At 32.6% G+C, this 19,013-nt stretch overlaps 1 protein-coding gene and 1 non-coding gene across 2 annotated transcripts in view; one reads left to right on the top strand and one right to left on the bottom strand.

The window, feature by feature from the left end:
- Dh44 (corticotropin-releasing diuretic hormone 44) overlaps window positions 1-19,013 on the bottom strand; it is a 311,030-nt gene that overhangs the window by 185,335 nt on the left and 106,682 nt on the right. The window lies entirely within an intron of this gene.
- On the top strand, window positions 10,863-10,968 carry LOC147068985 (U6 spliceosomal RNA). The gene has a single exon (XR_015071283.1). It is a non-coding gene; the product is annotated as a U6 spliceosomal RNA (small nuclear RNA).

Below are 19,013 nucleotides of genomic sequence, written 5' to 3' on the forward strand. Positions count from 1 at the left end.
TAGAAGTCACTCTTAGATGGTGCTGCAAGGTTTTGAAAACTGCTTAAGACGCTACATCAATGAAACGACAAATAATTTTCAACTATAGGCGCGACGAAATTTTAGACTCGCTGGCATTCGGAGAGAGAACGTCGAGCTGGGTACACGTAAATTTGTTTCGTGATGGCGACGGGGGTATTAATTCTTAAATCGTGTAAAGATGAAATGTTTTACGTGCAATTTACATGTAACCGTTCACCATAATATTGGCTCTATATTTACTATTTGGCTTGAAGAACAAACAAGCCAGGTTGTAATTTTCTTTTTAAGATCCAACAACGTCTCTTCACTCTCAGCGTGATGAGAGGTTGCATGATTTGCTCTCTTATCTCTTAGTTACTCCTTATGTCACACCATCGCACATCCAGTCACACTAGCAATTATTATAAATTATTTAAAAACATTAATAAATGTATTTTCATCCCAAAAAAGTCTTCGTTATTCAATATTATTACCTAGGAACTCAAATCGTTGTGTGCGCTCAATAAATTGTCCGTATAAGTCAATTTTCTGCAAACCAATGATTTTTTAGTGTTGCCTGACCTCCTCTACTGCCACGAAATAATTTTATTGTATGTTTACTTGCGACATCGATCCTTGGACTAAAAAAACATCGAGGCCAAAAGTTTTCTTACCCACTACTAAAGGGTTATTAATAATAACATTGTGTATTGCAGCCATATAACGTGGCAAAGGGAACTGCCACTAAAGAAAGTATGACCTAGCATAGAAGCCAACGTAGTATATTATAGAAATAACAATATAAAAGGGCTTGTAAGGCACCACTGAATGAAATAATGTATATATTCGAATAAGGTTTTTTATATACTTCAATAATATTGGGAATTTAAAAAATAGGAATTTGGGATTATAACTAGAGAGTCTTATGAACATTTTTTTGTATAACGACTTCTTTTGGCGAAGTGGCGAAGCGTGCCGGAATTTTGTACGTATACATTTGACCATAGTTGTCCTTAAAACATGTATTCTTATCAGAGCGTTGGAGCATACATCTATGGTTGGAGCAGACCATTTTTTGAGTTGCTCCGCTCCGGGACCTAATACTTGCTCCAGCTCAGCTCAAGGGTCTGCTCCGCTCCGGGTTAAAAGTTTTAATAGGTGTTATACGCATACAAATGCTAAAAATTTAAAAAATAAGTAGTTTTGACAAAAGGTTTATTATTCGTACTTTTCATTATTAATTCTATTAAACAAAATCCTGCAGCAAATCGTCTTTCATTATCTGACTCCTCTGTCAAAAAAGTGAGATTATTAATCACTCGGCAGTGTTGCCGAATTTCAAATAATTCCAGTGTTGCAAAGTGTCAAATATATAATATTTTCATCGGATTATAGGACGATAATTTAATAATATAATAAAAAAAAAAACATCCGGAGCAGTGGAACTCTACAAATTTTTGGTGCTCCTGCTCCGAGCTCCGTTGCAATGCTCTGATTCTTATAACATTTAATCAAATGACGAGTAAAGTTGTTCGTTGAACATTTCACCGTGGAGTATAATATTGTACATATGTTACAAAATGCTACAGTAGTTTACAGTAATGTTCCAATATGTAATATAATAATATCCAACACTATCCCATCATTTTATACGAAATCAAACAAGTCTTTGTTTGCCTTCCAGCTTCTCAAACATCAATTTCTTTATAATGCGAGACTTGTCTATCCTGTGTACATGACCCAACCATATAAGGCGGTCCAATTTAATCTACCATTCAATTAGCGCTCCAGTTCGGGAATTAGGATGAAAATCAGTATATAAATTTATAATATTCAATAAAGTTTAATAAGAAACTTAATTAAATAATATTTTATAGACTTCTTTCTATAAAAAAAATATAAGATTTTATGTTGTTTTGTTACAACGTTGTTTATCCGACCATGTCCGATCCTAATAAGAATATATCGAATGTGTTTGGAAAAAGGGTGTAACCCTCGATTTTTCGAAAAGTGATTTTATTAGGTATTAACAATGTATACAAATACACGTTCTGTAAAAAGGAAGTAAGCCGCAAATGCTGATTTATTATCTAAATTCAGGTTTTAATTGAGCTTTAATTAAGTTTTAATTTAAGGAAAAAAGCATTTACCCTCAATTTTAATGATTTTTTTGTAATCGCTTCTTTAATTATTAGTAGATCGAAAAGATATTACACCAAATCATCAATCATCATGGACGCAATGTATGTGCTTATTTTTTTTATTAATATTAACCCGTTTTTTGCCGCTCCTGTAAAATTTGTTCTGTGTGGGTTACGCCCTTTTTCCTAAACACGGTCGATATGGGTCTCCATAGAGTGGATATTTGTATTAACAGATTTTATTTTTACGAGAAAGGATATCAGCCACTTGCTCAACCTATTAAGCCTATTATCCTCTGACTCATACATAAATTGAAAAACAATATGTATACATGTCACACCCAGTATTCGAATCAGGGACCCACGACGCTATAGACCGATGCTTAAGCTTTACGGCAGATAAAGTAATAATAATGCCACATTTGATAGCACATTTCGTAATAAGTAATCTTTTTTCGCCCGCGGTGCTGAAAATCGTTGCTCCCAAATCTTTGGTAGTAGTGCGTTTAGGATTTCTAAAGACTGTCATTTGTGTTTATAAGTAAGTTAATATAAGGTATATAACAATAAAACTCACACACTAATATTTTCGGAAAACTATCGAGCGCTTCGGTTCATAAACTTTTATATTTCGAGTAGAGATTGCAATACCGTTATTTCAAAACCGGTTTTCCAATATTTATCAATACCGAAATACCGGTTTTTTAAATCCAAAATGCCGGATTTTTTGGTATTAAGAAAGCACACTCGTTTACGTTTTTGAAAATGAATTATAAGTTATGTGCTGCTAAAATGCAAATATATTGAGTGAATCTGACAGAGGTGCAAAAATAATAAAACAAATTTAATAAAATATATTTATTTGTTGTAAGTAATTGTCGCGATAAATTATCAAAATATTATTTTGAAATAGAAAATATCCGTGACAAAAATGTTCAATTATTCTATAATCATTGATGACTGTACAAGCGTTGAATTTAAGAAGCTTTTCCTGCAGCCAGACTTATTTGCACTTGATGAACTTTTGAGGGCTTTAGTTAAAATTATCAATACATTCAAATTATCTGCCAAAAATCACTAGTTCTACATTATGATCAATACATATTTTTAAATGACAACATAATAAATATAGATATGCAGGTTTTTGCTATTAAATAATATTTTAAAAATATTTTAATAGCTGTATTAGTTGATAAGCACCTACTTCCGTTTTTTTAATGTTTAAGAAATACCGAAAAACCGGTATTGACATTTTCATTCGGTATTGCAATCCCTAATTTCGAGTGATGATCTTTATCATATTTTTTTTTTGGTTTTAGTTTTTTAATGGTTGTTTTCAATTATTATTATTAGTAATGTCGGTTAATTTGTATTAATATGTTTGGCAGTTTGTACCACGCCGCATCTACCGCCATGTCAATATTGGAGCAAAAGCGTCAATCGGGAAAATCGCCAAAATACGGTTCCTGTGACGTCATAGCATGATCGAGTTATATTATCAAGATGGCGTCAAGTGCGTCTTATCCTCTGCAGTGTTGTCTTAAATGATTGGTGGGCCGAAATTGGTTTGCTTTATGCCAGCCAATTCACATCCTTATTAGATTTTAAAATGGCGGCGAAATCTTGATTATTTTTCCTTGTCTTTTATTACCGCGTCCACCGTGATATTATACTCTATGGAAATAGTGAAATTTTGGTATTTTGCCCCAGTTTTAGATCAGTCATTTTGTTGCTTCTACAACCAGAAAGCTTTTCCAATAATTAAGCTACGGGGATTTTATTGAATCACAACAATTTTAACTAATACTTGTCTTGTTACTCTCCAACAAGAAGATTTAGGCAAAAACCGGAAGGCGTTGTTGTCGACTAAATGGAAGAAACTTGTTAATTGTGTCGCTGAGTTTTAAAACCCGCTATAACACTTTTTTGAAATAATTAAGATATATATTATATATATCGATGGATTCGTTATTAAAATCTCTACATGACAATTTTATCTCCTTTTTCAAAATCCGCTACGATTAACTGTCATTTATAAAACAAAATCAATGTGTCTATCAACACCCGCTATAACACTACTGAAACATTCAAAAACCTTTTTACTTCAAAAAGTTTTTATTGATTTTCTCAACATAATGAAAAAGTGTTATAGCTGGTTTTGAAACTCAGCAACACAATTCACAGTTTTAACACGTAGCCAAGAAAATGTTGTTCGAGTATACATGACATGCTTATCGAATGGCGTTATAATGTTGGTTTAAATATGTTAAATTATGGTAAGTATCAATTAATTCCTTAATTACTTATTAATTAAAAAAGCATACTGGCGCGAATCCAGCAGATACAGATTCAAGTCCCGTCGGGTGTCGTATTTTTTTCTGCAAAATGATTTTTTCTAGTTTTTACATGCATGAGATGTTTTCAAATTATGTATTCTGAAATCTATATGCGTCTTATTCATTGAATAAAAAATATAGTTTATTAAATACCTAGTAGTTGAACTATTGGCACTTTATTCTTCGAATGATCTTTCAATAAATTTATATAGAAAGCTTAGTGTTCTTCGATAATTTATGTATGTGACCCACTGGCAATTCCATCTGTTTTATTAGTTTAATACACTTTTACACTTCAATCAAGGAAGTAACTACTTAAACTAATTATATTATGTAAAAAAGTTCATTAAAGCGTCAATCTGAGGCGAAAGATCTTGGGATAATTTTTGATTCTTCATTATCTTTTCACTCGCATATAACTTCTACGGCTCTACGTGCGAGTAAGCTTCTAGGATTCATCATGCGACAATTCAAACTAGGGAATCCAATCCCCAGCCAAAATTCTGATCCCGGAATTTCGGGATTACAATTTAACAATCCCGGGATTGGCATTTTTTTCCATTGTTAATATAAAAATTTTATATTTACAAATAACATTGATAAAATCGGTCAAAAATAAATCCAATATGATTTATACTATTTAAGACATTTATTGTTAATATTGTATACGTTTAATCTTGGAAATACATAAGTTGAATGGAGTAAATAATATTGTAATATAAATAATATTGTGAATTTAATATGAGATTAGTGTTTCTGATAGTAAAGACTTAATGAATGGGTTAGCGAGACTTAAAATAGTAAAGCAAATCATGGTGTACTTATGGCCTTTCCGCTTCATAAATCTAATTAGTCAGCCAAATATGAAACTGCCGTGAAATGTATGAGATCATGGTGGAATTACTTTGTTAATAGTGCTAAGCATTGTTTTTTCCAATCTTTCTCATTTTTATTAATTTATGTGAAAAAATAAAATGAATCGGCAATTTACACATGGGTATAAATCAAACTTCATTCAAACTCAATTTATTTCTAATGTAGTTATATTTGTTATCAAAAGTATATTTTCCTGTTATATTTTCGTTTTTATTTTATTTTCCATAAAAATTGATAAAGAAAATCAATCCCGAAAGTTTCGGGATTATGTTTATCAATCCCGGGATTTATAGGTATCGAAAATAGCTCGGGATCTCGGGAGTGGAATCTTTAATCCAAACCATTCAAGAATCCAAATGTCTTACGTACACTCTACGTCTCATTAGTGCGTAGCATTCTTGAATATGGGTCGATTATCTGGTGTCCTTATGAGGTTTCATATAAGCTTATTTTAGAACGCGTCCAGAAGAAATTTCTTCGATGTCTTTATTTTAAGACATATAACTATTTTCCTTTCGACAATTCGTCAAATGATTATTTTCCGAATGCCTTTCTACAAGGCATGCTTACTTTTCACTCTCTTGAATCTCGTCGGTCTCTTCTGCTTTTGAAACATTTTTGCCTGTTATCGCGAGGGATGGTTTCCAATCCTGGTGTTCTAATGAATTTGAATTTAAATGCGCCTGTCAATAACCTACGTGGTCGTAGCCATGATTTAATCCGGATCAGAACCGTTTCCTCGTGTCAAGCCTATCAGGCACCATTAGCGAGGGATGTAAGATTAGTAAATGCGCTCCCTAAAGACATATACATTTTCAGTGATGTACTTTGCATTTTGTTTTTGAAAATTTTATTTCTGTGTAAAATTGTGTTTTTTGTTTCCAAAATTTTATTTTTCTGTATTAAATTGTACTTAAGTATGTTTTTATTTAATTTGTTTTTCTGTTATTATTATTATTATATTCTATATTGTAATATTTGTTATAATGTACAGCTCATGTTGTGTACGTCTTGAATTTAGATTTGTTATGTACACAATGTTTTGTATTCTTAAATAAATAAATTATATCAAATTATATAATAAGTGCGTCCTCAGGGAACACAGAATTAATGGGTACCAACTTAAATACTTAACGAGTATGGAGTAGCCATGGTGGCCACGGTAGCCGCGCGGCTTAAGCGTTGGGCTATCATGCCATGGGTCTCAGGTACGAATCCTGGGTCTGGCAAGTACACATATGATGTACTTTGCATTTTGTTTTTGAAACTTTATTTTTCTGTATAAAATTGTATGTTTTTTGTTTTAATTTTTTTTTATTTTTCTGTATTAAATTGTACTTAAGTATGTTTTGATTTTATTTTATTTTTGTTATTATTATTATCATTAGTGTTATTATACATTTTTCTATATTCTCTTCTTCTCTTGTGAGAGTAATATTTGATGTTGTATGTTGTGTACGTCTTCAATTTAGATTTGTTATGTCCACAATGTTTTGTATTCTTAAATAAATAATGCAAACGTGTTTCGCAAATCTGCACGTGTCATTGCTGTTCACAAAGGACATCGAAAGACAACGGAAGTAAACTAGACATCGCGCAAGCCGACAAAGAAAGTACAGTTCTGTTATCAAAATGTTTTTTCTACTTTGTATATGCATGAGATGTTTTCAAATTATTTATATTCACTATTGCGTATACTATTACGACAAATTAAATAGTAAGTAGATATGGATCTAATACCAAGGTGAAGTAGATTCTTGAAGAGGTACCAGAAGACTATGTTGTTATTTTGAGAGAATTGAATTTAGTTTTCCGCTGTGAACGGTTTTATGAAATTTATATGACATCATTCAATTTGTAGGCTAAACGTTTTTGTTTTCATTTTTTTTTACTTCAGGGAGGCTTTCCATCCAATTTCCTTCGCCTAAATTATGATTTCGATGAAGAGTAACGTACAGGTTTGAATCCAGGATATATTATTGCCAAACAGTGGAAGATACAGAAAGTCAACTAAACAAGAAGCTCATAAGAGTACTTACAATATGGTTTTTTTGCTATATTAGTATATGGAATTCTCTAACACGACTTGGATTCTGAAGTTTACAGTCAGGGGCTTATTAGGTTATTTGTAGAGGGCCACCAACTATTAAATTATGATGAAAAGTAACATTTTCATACATTTTTTATGATTCTGTAGTCTGGCGCTATTTTTTGTGCATTGATATTTACAAAAAAATATAATTTCGTGGTAGACACTATGTATTTTATTATTACCACGTTTTTCTAAGCTCGTATTCTTGTTTGTCCGATGGTTGTTTATCCAGTACAAATCTTGCAATCGATTTTTAACTAACTTCCCGACTAGCTAGACATTTGAAACTTTTATAATATAACAGAACACGATGCAAATGCATTTTTTTAATACTTTTAGCCATCTTTAAGTAGAACTGATTTTATTTTCAGTTAATTCTGTTTTGTATGAAAAGTTATTTCGGAAGAAATCCGTAAAAAGTAAAACTATTATTAGTTGCTAAGTAAGTCCTAGCAACTAAATTATTAATATATACGTGCGTTACTATGGAAATCAATATGAAGTGTCAAAATGACATTTCAGTATATTTATTCAGTATTTCTATCAAGTACAATTTTTTTGATCGTTTAACGGCCGACATGCTCAGCGTACGTCAAAATGGAGCTTTTATGCTATTTTCAAAGCACGATCCTGGACATTCCTTAAACGTTGTAGATAATCTATTTACATAATTTTGAAGCCTTATTATCCTTTATATTTATTTTAAACATTTGATGACTGCATAAAGTATTTTTATTACATAAAATAGTATTCTTTTAAGCCTTTCGCTCTAATGTTTTAGAATATAGTCATATTTCAGTACGTCCATGTGAAGTGGTGTTAAGATTTTTTATAGTTATTAATTTTTAAAAGCATTTATAAAACCATTAGTAAAGTTTATGTTGACATTATTATAGTGAAATATTTACAATAAAAAATTATATTGATAATCTCTGTGATCCCAAATTTGACAACAATTAGGCATTTTATTATTCAAAAACTGGCAAGATTTACACATTTAAAGATACTTTTGAAGATACTGATTATAAGCTATGTCTTTGAACATTCAAATGTGATAAACATTCTACGAATAATGTTTGCTTTATAATAATTATTGACCTAAGAATAAGGTAGTATTTTTTTGAAATACGCCATTTCTATTGGCATTTCCCAGTGGCTAAGTTACAACATACGGCCGTAGCCATAAATTGACAAACGATAAACGAAGGGGGTAAGATCATGTTAACGCGCGTGTTTGAACATGTACATAACCGATTTTTTTTAAAACGGTAATCTTGTAATTATTTTGCATTAAGATTTACAAAAAATATAATTCCGTAGTAGACACTATGTATTTTTTGATTTTGTATTATTGCGTGTCCATTTTGAACCAGATTCATCTGTTATGTAAAATATAAAAACCAGTGCTAACTCAATTTCAAAAATCTTTTTTATGGTGATGTTGCTCGGAAGGGTTCAATATAAAATAATAATTATGTGGTATTTCAGTGCATATTGGTTGCCGACCACTGATTGCTAGATATCCTCTTTGTTTTAAAGTGCTACATTCATTTACGGATATCGATGGTGAATCCGACTTTCTCTACATTTTATTCACAAACTATTCCATTATATATTTGTCTTGATTTATCTGTCTGTAACGCAGCACAACACAGTACAATGCACAGACACACCACACACTCCCTCTTTGTCTGCGCATTGAACACATTGAACCACATTGAGCGTATCGATAAGAATATTGACAGATGTTACCATGGCCCCCACATCCTACTGCGGGCCCTCAGGCCACGATATTTGGCAGGCCCCCCAACCTATCGCTAAGGTTAAGGGCAGAGTAATATTCTATGACACGCCTTACCACTATAAGGAAGGATCGGAGAATTTCGATTGCCACAAAAATGGTGCTTGTGCAAACATTAGTGTTATCGATATTTCTATACGGAGTCGAGTCGTGGACCCTGAAGGCAAGAGAACGGAAGGCAATTGATACCTTTGAGATGTGGTGTTGACGCCGAATGCTTCGCATTTCTTGGACGGAGCACAGGACGAACCAGTCAATCATCCAGAGACTGAAGATAAAGGAACGGCTCTCGACGATATGTCTGAGAAGAATTCTGCAGTTTTTTGGACATATTGTCAGGCGCGGACCGGACAACCTGGAGAGACTGGTAGTTTTGGGTAGCCTCCAGGGAAGAGCGAAGTAGAGGAAGAGCGTCTGCGTGATGGAGCGACTAAGTGAAAGAGCTGACTGGGGGCACCATCCACTTTGCCCTGAGAGGAGCGGAAGATCGAGAAGGATGGAAAGTCTTGGTCGCTCAAAGGATGGCGAAATTTAAATGTGGTCACGATCCTCAGCCATGAGTGCACGACCAAGAAGAAGAATATTCTATAGTAGTGTTTCCCAAATGATATTCCGTGGAACTCCAGGGTTCCGCGTAAAATAAAGGGTACCTATTCCGTGTATTTTTAAGCGATTTTTCGTATTTTTAAATAAATCAGCTTGAATTGTCTGCACTCAGCATCATATTATGAAGCACTGAGCCTGACCCTCTTTTGTGATAGCCAAGTTACAACTGACCCTTCGCCATGTTGCATAAATAATCATTTTCATTAGTCAAGAGACACTAAAAATAATTTTGAAATAAAATTCTACTCGTCTTATAGCACCGCAGGCGACTTTTTTTACTATTAGAGCTTATAAATTTACGGTGTGTTTATCTCATTTAACAAGTTGATCTGCCACGTCGGGTCCCTCCTGAGCTCGGGCCCCCAGGCTAGCGCCATGTCAGCCCCCCCCCTTTGTGGGGGCCATGAATGTAACTGCCATCTAATATTTTTTCTAGTAATATATAAATTCACAATCTCCTAATCATAGCAAGTGTCATAAAATGCGTTATAGACTTCTTCATTATTACTGACGATTATAATTCACGACGTTCGGCATGAGTCTGCCGGTCGTCGAGACTGTCCAATTGAAGTAACGGGTACAGAACAAGACTACAATACAAAAGTAAATAATTCATACAATCTAGTGGCGGAGAATATAATATATAGCAGTGGTGAGTGGTGAAGGTAGGCTATTAAGATTCGACATAAATAGTACACACTAAACTTTTTCAGGCATAGCTATTTATTTTCATTGAACTAATTCCAGATAGTGGTGGTTAGTTTTTAAAAATCAATTAAAACCTGCCTAAAACAAACCACAATAATTTTGATATTCTGGACAATCCGACAAAAATAGTGCACAGTTTTTCAGTCACACATTTGTTTTCGTTGAATTAAGAATACATAATATTACGGATGGCATTGGTTAGTTTTTTTTAAATTCATTTAGCCCACCCTATACCAAACCATAATAACTATTGATAAAAAATATTATTTTATCTATAAACTAGTAAAACAAATACATTTTTTGTACTTGCTTCGGCAGTACATATACTAAATTGGAACGATACAGAGAAGATTAGCATGTCCCCTGCGCAAGGATGACACGCAAAATCGTGAAGCGTTTCACATTTTTGGCCATTCAGGGGGACCATATCAGTGGATACCAGAACACTTGACCGGAATGAGGCTATAAGGAAAATGGGCCAAAATATGTGGATAGATTTTCACCATAGGGCATCATTAGAAAAGGGGAAATGGAGTAAGTCTATTCTACCATCACCACGAGAGGTGCCCTGGTTTGTAGAGTCTCCTTTGACGAGGAATGAGGCTAAGAACAGGGCACACAATGGGCAAAAGATTTGATGTCCTCATGGGAAGAAGCAAATTGCAGCTCTGCGATGAAGGTCATGTTTTAGAGGACATTGTACATATAGCACTATAATGCCCTAAATATGAACTTCACAGAGTACAGCTGCGAATTGCGGATATCTATGAGAATGTTGATGAGTTGGAGGGTGTCCTGGCGGTGGGTAAGACGGAAGAGCAAGGCAAAATTGTAAAGTTATTTAACAGAATAGGAGTGAGGACCTGATCGACGGATCCCCTTCTAGAAGGGAAGAGGCGATATGACAGTGAGTCGCAGTCAAAGCCTCGGTAAGCAAACAAAAAAAATATTTTTACTATTATCAACAATATCTTAGATTAAGCATGGTTTGATTGAATTTTAAAATCATTGAACTAACACTACACAGAAAACAAATACGTTTGACTGAAAAATTTAGTGTGCACTATTTATGTCGGTTCTTAACAGTCTAACTCCACCCTTTATCACTGAAATATTGGGAATGGTAGATTAAAATTAATGTCCCATTGTCCCACAAAACTGAATTGCTGTAATAAACAGAGTTTACTCATACGTTTTATCGTTAATTTTGTGAAATAAAGAGCGTTAAGCTTTTAATAATTATTGCCAATTTCCTAACGCCGCACCTGATTGCAAAACATGTAAAGACATCGTAGCGTCGTAAAAAATAATCACTTATTCATTCACGTGTAAACTCAGCGAATAGGAAATTACTATTAGTGGGCAGTCTCATTTAAAACGCCACTCAGTCCGACTCTGTCGCATTTTTAAAAAGTTGTTTATTTTGTTGTTTACTTTTTTGAAAGCTCGAAAGTAGAAGATGAAGGAATACGTTTGACTTCTATGCTACGAGTAGGTTACAAGGAAATGTCAAGTAGATAAAACGTGTTTTTGTGTGTTTATATTTAATATCAGGTGGAGCATATAGCGGTGGCGAAGACTACTTACTATGTGATTATGAAAGTCTAATAATTAAACTATATTATCAGTAACGCTTTGATGATATTGTCCGTAATATAATGTAATTAATTTATCATATTATATCTACTTACAGATGCGCTTCGTCATATATATTTCGTTTGTTCAAAGATAAACTGTAAAAAGTTTAAAGCTTTCAAAGGCTGTAATAATCCGTACGTAAATGTATTATGTTTGTATAGAATATCGTGACATCTACCGACAAATTAGTAAAGTTTCATTATCAGCCTTCAAGCAAGTAATTAAAAAAATACGTCATAAAATTTTATTTAAATTTAGGTAGGCGTTCACTATTCAGGCTCAGTTCACCGTGAGTTGTTGTATCGGAAATAGATGGCCGTACAGTATTGAGATCAAATTCATGTCTAAATAAAACAGTTGAAAATACGTATGAAAGTAAATTGTTAGAAATACAATTATATCGAATATAATATATTTATATATATAGAAATTCTGACTGATTTAAAGTAGTAAGAAAGTAATTTATATAGAAGGCGATCGTAAATATATAGTCTTATGTATCAAATTAATGTTCTTATTGAATCTAATACAAGTGTGACAATACTGACTGTAATGCTGCACGACATTTGATGCCAATGCTATACGGTAATCTCTTTCTGGTACGACAGCTCATGTTGTACTGTGATATGGCGAAATGTAATACGTACAATTTACTTGTAGCCGGTTTTAAAGTCTCTAACGCTTTGTCCTATATCCTTTTATTCACTTTAAATCATTCTCCCGCCTTTAATTTGAATTTCGAATAAGACGAAAGAAAATATTTCTAATAATGTTTCTAATAAGGGTTGTAAGATGTCACCACCTTTCTTCGTAGCTTTTATAATATTATGAAATTTGAGTTCTAGATGATATCACGTTATTATGAGCTTGAAGCATCGCATTTTTCTTATTTCTCTTGATTTATCTATCTTTCGCGAACATTCGCTTTATTTAAATTGACAATATCACCTCAACATTGCCAAAAAGGGGGGCTGCATACGCTTTAAGAAAGTGTTGACATTTTTTTTATTACTTGTCTTACTCTTGGAGGCCAAAGAATCTGAAGACAAACCTAATGTAATAACTCGTTGTGGCAGAAGTGTTTAATATTTACGAGGCGCGGTGTAAAAGATTGACTTTAATAAGTACGTAAATCCAATTGATGAAAGTGCATGTTGGTCTTAACGCATAAAGATCACAAAATAAACCAATGGATAAGGTGGCAGACAAGAGTACGCGATGTGAAAGAATTCTTCAAGTTGTATAGTATCTTCAAAAGTGACCTCCCAATCAACCAATATGTGCTACAAAAAAGATTTTTAATGTAAGAGAAATATACAAATTATGAGTAGCGCACCATGGTATGAAACGGTGCATATTGGACATAACGCATAAAGATCACAAAATAAACCAATGGATAAGGAAGCAGACAAGATAGAGGTCGCTGAGCAGGTGAAATTGCAATGGGCTGAACATGTGGACAGTGGTATAAAACCCGCTGAATGGACGAACTCATAAAGTTCGATGGACGTACGTGGCAGCATAGGACTAAGGACCGAGAAGAATGGTGGAAGCTAGGAGTAGCCTTCATCCAGCAGCGGATCGACTCCAACTGATGATGATGATGAGTAATAAGCGATTATTTAGCGAGGACATTAAAAATTCCAGTGGTTAAGACTCAAACGCGACGATTTAATGTGTAGGAACCTTGACTTACAGAAATCATTTAATTAACCTACTACTAATTACTGAGTATTTATTGATCACTAAAAGGAGATAAAATAATATTTTCGTATGTGTGTTTATTTAAATTAGGTAGTGACATCTATCTAACTACAATAAAATCTTTCAATTATTCAAGTAAATTCAATGCAATTAAAATGTTAACAAAAAACAGTAGTGACGTTATTATAGTATGTATATTTCAAGTGTGGTTAAAATGGAAACGATTTTTGTAGTAATAACTAATATTATATATATATATATATATATATATATATATATATATATATATATTTATATCCGACCACATTTAGTGGCTCATGTGTGAATAGACGACCTTCGTCGATCACTATTTCACATGTCATATATAATGACATGGATGAGGTAGCAACTTGCTGTCTTTTTCGTTATATTTAAAACATGGTCAGCTATCACTTAACTATAAATATTATGTTTATACCCAAAAAAATATCATCTATTTTTAATGTCTCTACATTGATCATTTTGATCAACACACTTGTTCGTTCATGCAACGTTGCCAAATTATCTTGAATTCAGAACACACAGAACTGAGAGCTAGCTTTGTTCAACTAATGTTTTACAGCTGTTGTATTGTTATGATGAGAGTTTTTAAGACCATTTTATATTTGAATGTAAATTACAAGATAATAATATTAGAAAAATAAATAAAATAAATTTATTATAAGTATTTTGACAATTACAAAAAAAATCAAGTTGATATATTATTTTGGAATGAGTTTGTTGCTTTGAAAAATGAAATTTGACTATCGATAAGAAAAATATCTGTTTAGTCGGTATCTTGATAAAATCATGAATAAAAGTATTTAGAAATGATTAAGACGATAGGTATTGTACCTAAATGAATGATTTACATGCGTGGTGTACGGTGTGGTGTACCTTAATTATTAAGGTAAGTAGGTACATGCAAAAAAATAATTCGTCCACACCAGGGATATGTACATACTATTGGAGAAGACAGATGAAGGTGTGAACTGTAATAATTCTAATTAGTTTTTCGGCAATTTTAAATATGTCTCCAGTGCCAGTGGCACCCATACTACCAAATAATATTTTGTATGAATAAAATTATCTTGTGAAGTGCATGTAAAAACAATACATAGCATTATGAGCACTGTACTGCTTGGGCTTATTTTTTTTTCCACTAAACAATGGCTACCTTTTTTTGTTTACTAATAATTGAAAAATTACTCATTTTACGAGATTCTCATTTTATGCCGTGTTTATTCATAAAAACTTTTTAGATTTTAGAACTGTATTAAATTTTATATTTGGCGTTTTTTAAATCATTCTGTTATTATGCCTACTGTTAATCTTTTCGATGCACCCCAACTATTTTATAACTTATTAATATAAATTCTCCACCTAAAAGGTACATATTAATAAAATAACCATACAATTTGAATTTGTGAAATGATACCATCTTATTATTAATTTTTATTTTATGGTTATGTTTTTCACCCTATGATTATTGGTTTTTCTCTTGTGCAGCACAAATTCAAATGATTTTGAATAATTCATTTTTTTGATTTTTTAGATAAATAAAAATGTGTATAACGCGAAATCCAAATCTGTACCTTAGCGTCAACTTGACCCAAGATTTTATAATATTTGTATGTATGTGATGCAATTTTATGTGATACAATAAATTATCTAAATTTGATGATAATTCACATTTGGAATTTTATTTTATAGTTATCTGTAGTGTGTTTCCTGACTAATATAAATAGCTATTTATCCAATATGTAGAAGGGTCGCATGTTACTATGTTACCATGAAAGGAGGTCGTGATCAATGGTTCATAATAAGCCAACAACTCAATAATTCAAGTGGATTTATTTGAAAATTACAAAAAATACACAGAATACCATTCATTTTACCTCGCCAAACCCAGGGATTCTACGGAATATCATTTGGGGATAATATGGGGAATACTACTGTAGAACATCATACTGCCCTTAACCTCAGTGATAGGTAAAGGGGCACGCCAAACATCCTGGCATGGGGCCCCGGTTCGGGATGTGGGGACCATGGCCAAAGCATAATAAAGCAAAAAAAAAAACTGTCTACGATGAGAATTTTCACATTCAATGACTGGTGTAATTTTGTCAAAGAATGCGGAAATTCATTGTATCAATGACGTTTCAGGTTTTTAAATCATTCGCATCTAAATATGATAACCCAACGCACCATTTAATTTATATTACAAAAAAACATTGTGTGGTAAAATAGTTCCCATATACAATATGGCGTGGTTTCACGTTTGAAGAGATGATTTTGAGAGACTCTTTTTATATAAACATCATTTGAAGAAAATGATTTTATGGTAGTTGGTTAACGACGAAATATAGAAAGAATTCCTGTTATTGTTCCAGATATACCTATAATAATTAAGAATCCAAAGAAATCATATTTCTAAATTAAAATATCGTGATTTAGTGACAACGATAAATACATACCAGAGGAATACCAAGAGTATTTTCGTGGGCTTTCCAGACAGTGAAGATTATGCCTGTTTTGTACTATTATTTTGTTGATAAATGCAAACCTAAAAAACAACGAAGATCTTAATGTTATCTAGCTTATGTATCTACCTACAGAACCCAAATCATTAAAAAACAAGAGATTATAATATTATTTATCAATAGTTATATTTTTTGTTATTTTAACCAATATGCAATATTTGAAAAAACATGAGAGCCAAAATTTCTTAAAAACCCTAAATACAGTCAAATTTACAGGTAGCAAAACAAAACATTTTTCACATCATTTTTCAATAGTGCACGAACTGTAAAATTTTTGTTTTTTCAAGTGAAAAACAAAATACCTTTTTAGTGATGCGTGTGTGTAAGTAAAGTGATTGGTATTATTTTGATTACATATATGTAATTATTTTCGTCGGAAATAATTTTCGAAATTTCCATGTCGCGCCAAGTTGCATTAAATCCATTAACCAATGGTTATACGGGTTCAAATCTCGTCGAGTTTCGTATTTGTTTTCAAATATGATTTTTCTAGTGGGTATATATCTGAGGTGTTTTCAAGTTATGTATGTTCAATATATGGAATGTTACATTCTCAAAATCTTGTGAATTATTCATTAAATAAAAGAAATGGTTAATTCAAAGATGTTTATTTATTGAGTGTATTTATGTAGGTATTCATATTGGATCAATACAAGCAAGCAAAAAATAAAACATCTGGTAGGTCGTGCCATTTATTTCAACTTTAATAGTATGCTTATAGTTAAGCACATATCTACTGAAGTGTAGTCTATACAATTATTACGCACTTTTTTGCTATTCAAATCATTTGACGACCTCCGTGGACGAACGGTTAAGATTCTCGTCTACGAATCCGGAGATCGCGTGTTCGAACGCGGCGTGCTAAGTCAATTTTATTTGATTCATATGTGTTATTTTACGTTTGTTTACTATAAAATATTATAGTATAGTATACTTGCGGCAAGTTCCGGAGCGGTGGATACTCTCAATATCGTGAAAGACAACAATTCAGAATCGAAACGTTGCTTGAAATGACTTCTAGTCCAAATACTAAACAAAAAAGTATCAAAATACTAAAAGTATTTTGATATCCATTAAAAACCCACTTAGGGTTTTCAAAGTATTTATAATATTACAATTAATAATAAGTATACAAAGTCATAATATTGTTTCAACGAATAAGAAAATGTATTCTGTCTTCATCTATACGTATAGTATTTAAGCAAAGGCAAACGGCCTATCTGAATAGTCTTGATAATGGTGTCACTTTATTCAGGTGTAAACAATGGACCCGTCTCCAGCACCTGTACCTACAGTAAAAAATATTTCTTATGCAGTTTACGCAAAGGATATTTTCGCATATCATTGAAATTATAAAATTTCACGCACCGTTCCCTCACCTCCCTCGTCTCACCTTCCTATCACCTCTTCCTTGCAGTGGCAACGTCGCACTCTCTGATCAGCTAAAGGCGATTAATAATGAACGGAAATAATCAACGAAGTCACGTTCTATATTCAGGGATAAAAAAGTATATAGGAGCCTATTTACTGCCTTCGAAATTATCACTTACCTTATCAAATTGAGTTATAGGTACCTACGGTACCAGCTCGTCGAGCTGGTCACAACTGCATATAAATCTATACCTGACAATGATCAAGTAAGTGACAAATGAGCCAATAAGTCGAAATGATCAGGTAACTCCGGTAATTTGTGGACGGTTTGATTCACTAACTGCCCTTAGACATACTTATATATATATATATCCATATATATATATATATATATATATATATATATTATATATATGGTATATTTATAGAATTTTCGCAACAATACGATGTCACTAGCCACTTGCTCAACCTAAGATATTGCCATAGGCGGTATTCGACCCCGAGACCTGCGACTTTATAAGGTTATATAGCCACTCTCAATTATTACTATAATATAAAATTAAATAATCCAAAAGTAACATTAATTCACGGGCCCAATCTAGACCGCAACCTACAGGTTTCAGGCACCCTCCCTACGTGATTGTCTACACACTGAATAATTTTGAAAAAAGTTAAATATATGCAAATTGCATGACACGCTCTCAACACAGCCGCCTTTAAATCGATTACTGTTCGGGGATAACCTGATTAAGACACCACACAAGAAAATTTGAGCTTTTTTTTTACTGCGCGTTAAAAATCACTGAGGGTTTTTTTAGCTTTTATTGGCATGTCAAATGGCTAATAAAATTGCGCGCTAAAAATCTGATACATATCGTTTTTATTTTATATGTCAATCATTATTTTTATAAAATTATAAATGTTGAAATTTGTATGTAAATTGAATTTTAAATAAGCTATTTTTAATGTAGGTACTTATTTTTAAAATAGTGAGATTAAGGACAATGCAATGTCAATGTTAATTAAAACAACATTGATTTAAATATTGTCTCTTAAATGTTTTATAAAATGGTTGCGCTTCTCATAGTGGACTGTAATTGATAGGTGGAATGATCGTGATGGTGGATGTGAATGCTGGGAGGGAGAGGCGATTACACGTAGGAAGCCAGGCACTGATCT

The sequence above is a fragment of the Rhyacophila brunnea genome, unplaced genomic scaffold, assembly GCF_057557595.1.
Source record: "Rhyacophila brunnea isolate RB1 unplaced genomic scaffold, BYU_Rbru_1.0 scaffold_24, whole genome shotgun sequence".
In the NCBI taxonomy this organism is placed as follows: domain Eukaryota; kingdom Metazoa; phylum Arthropoda; class Insecta; order Trichoptera; family Rhyacophilidae; genus Rhyacophila; species Rhyacophila brunnea.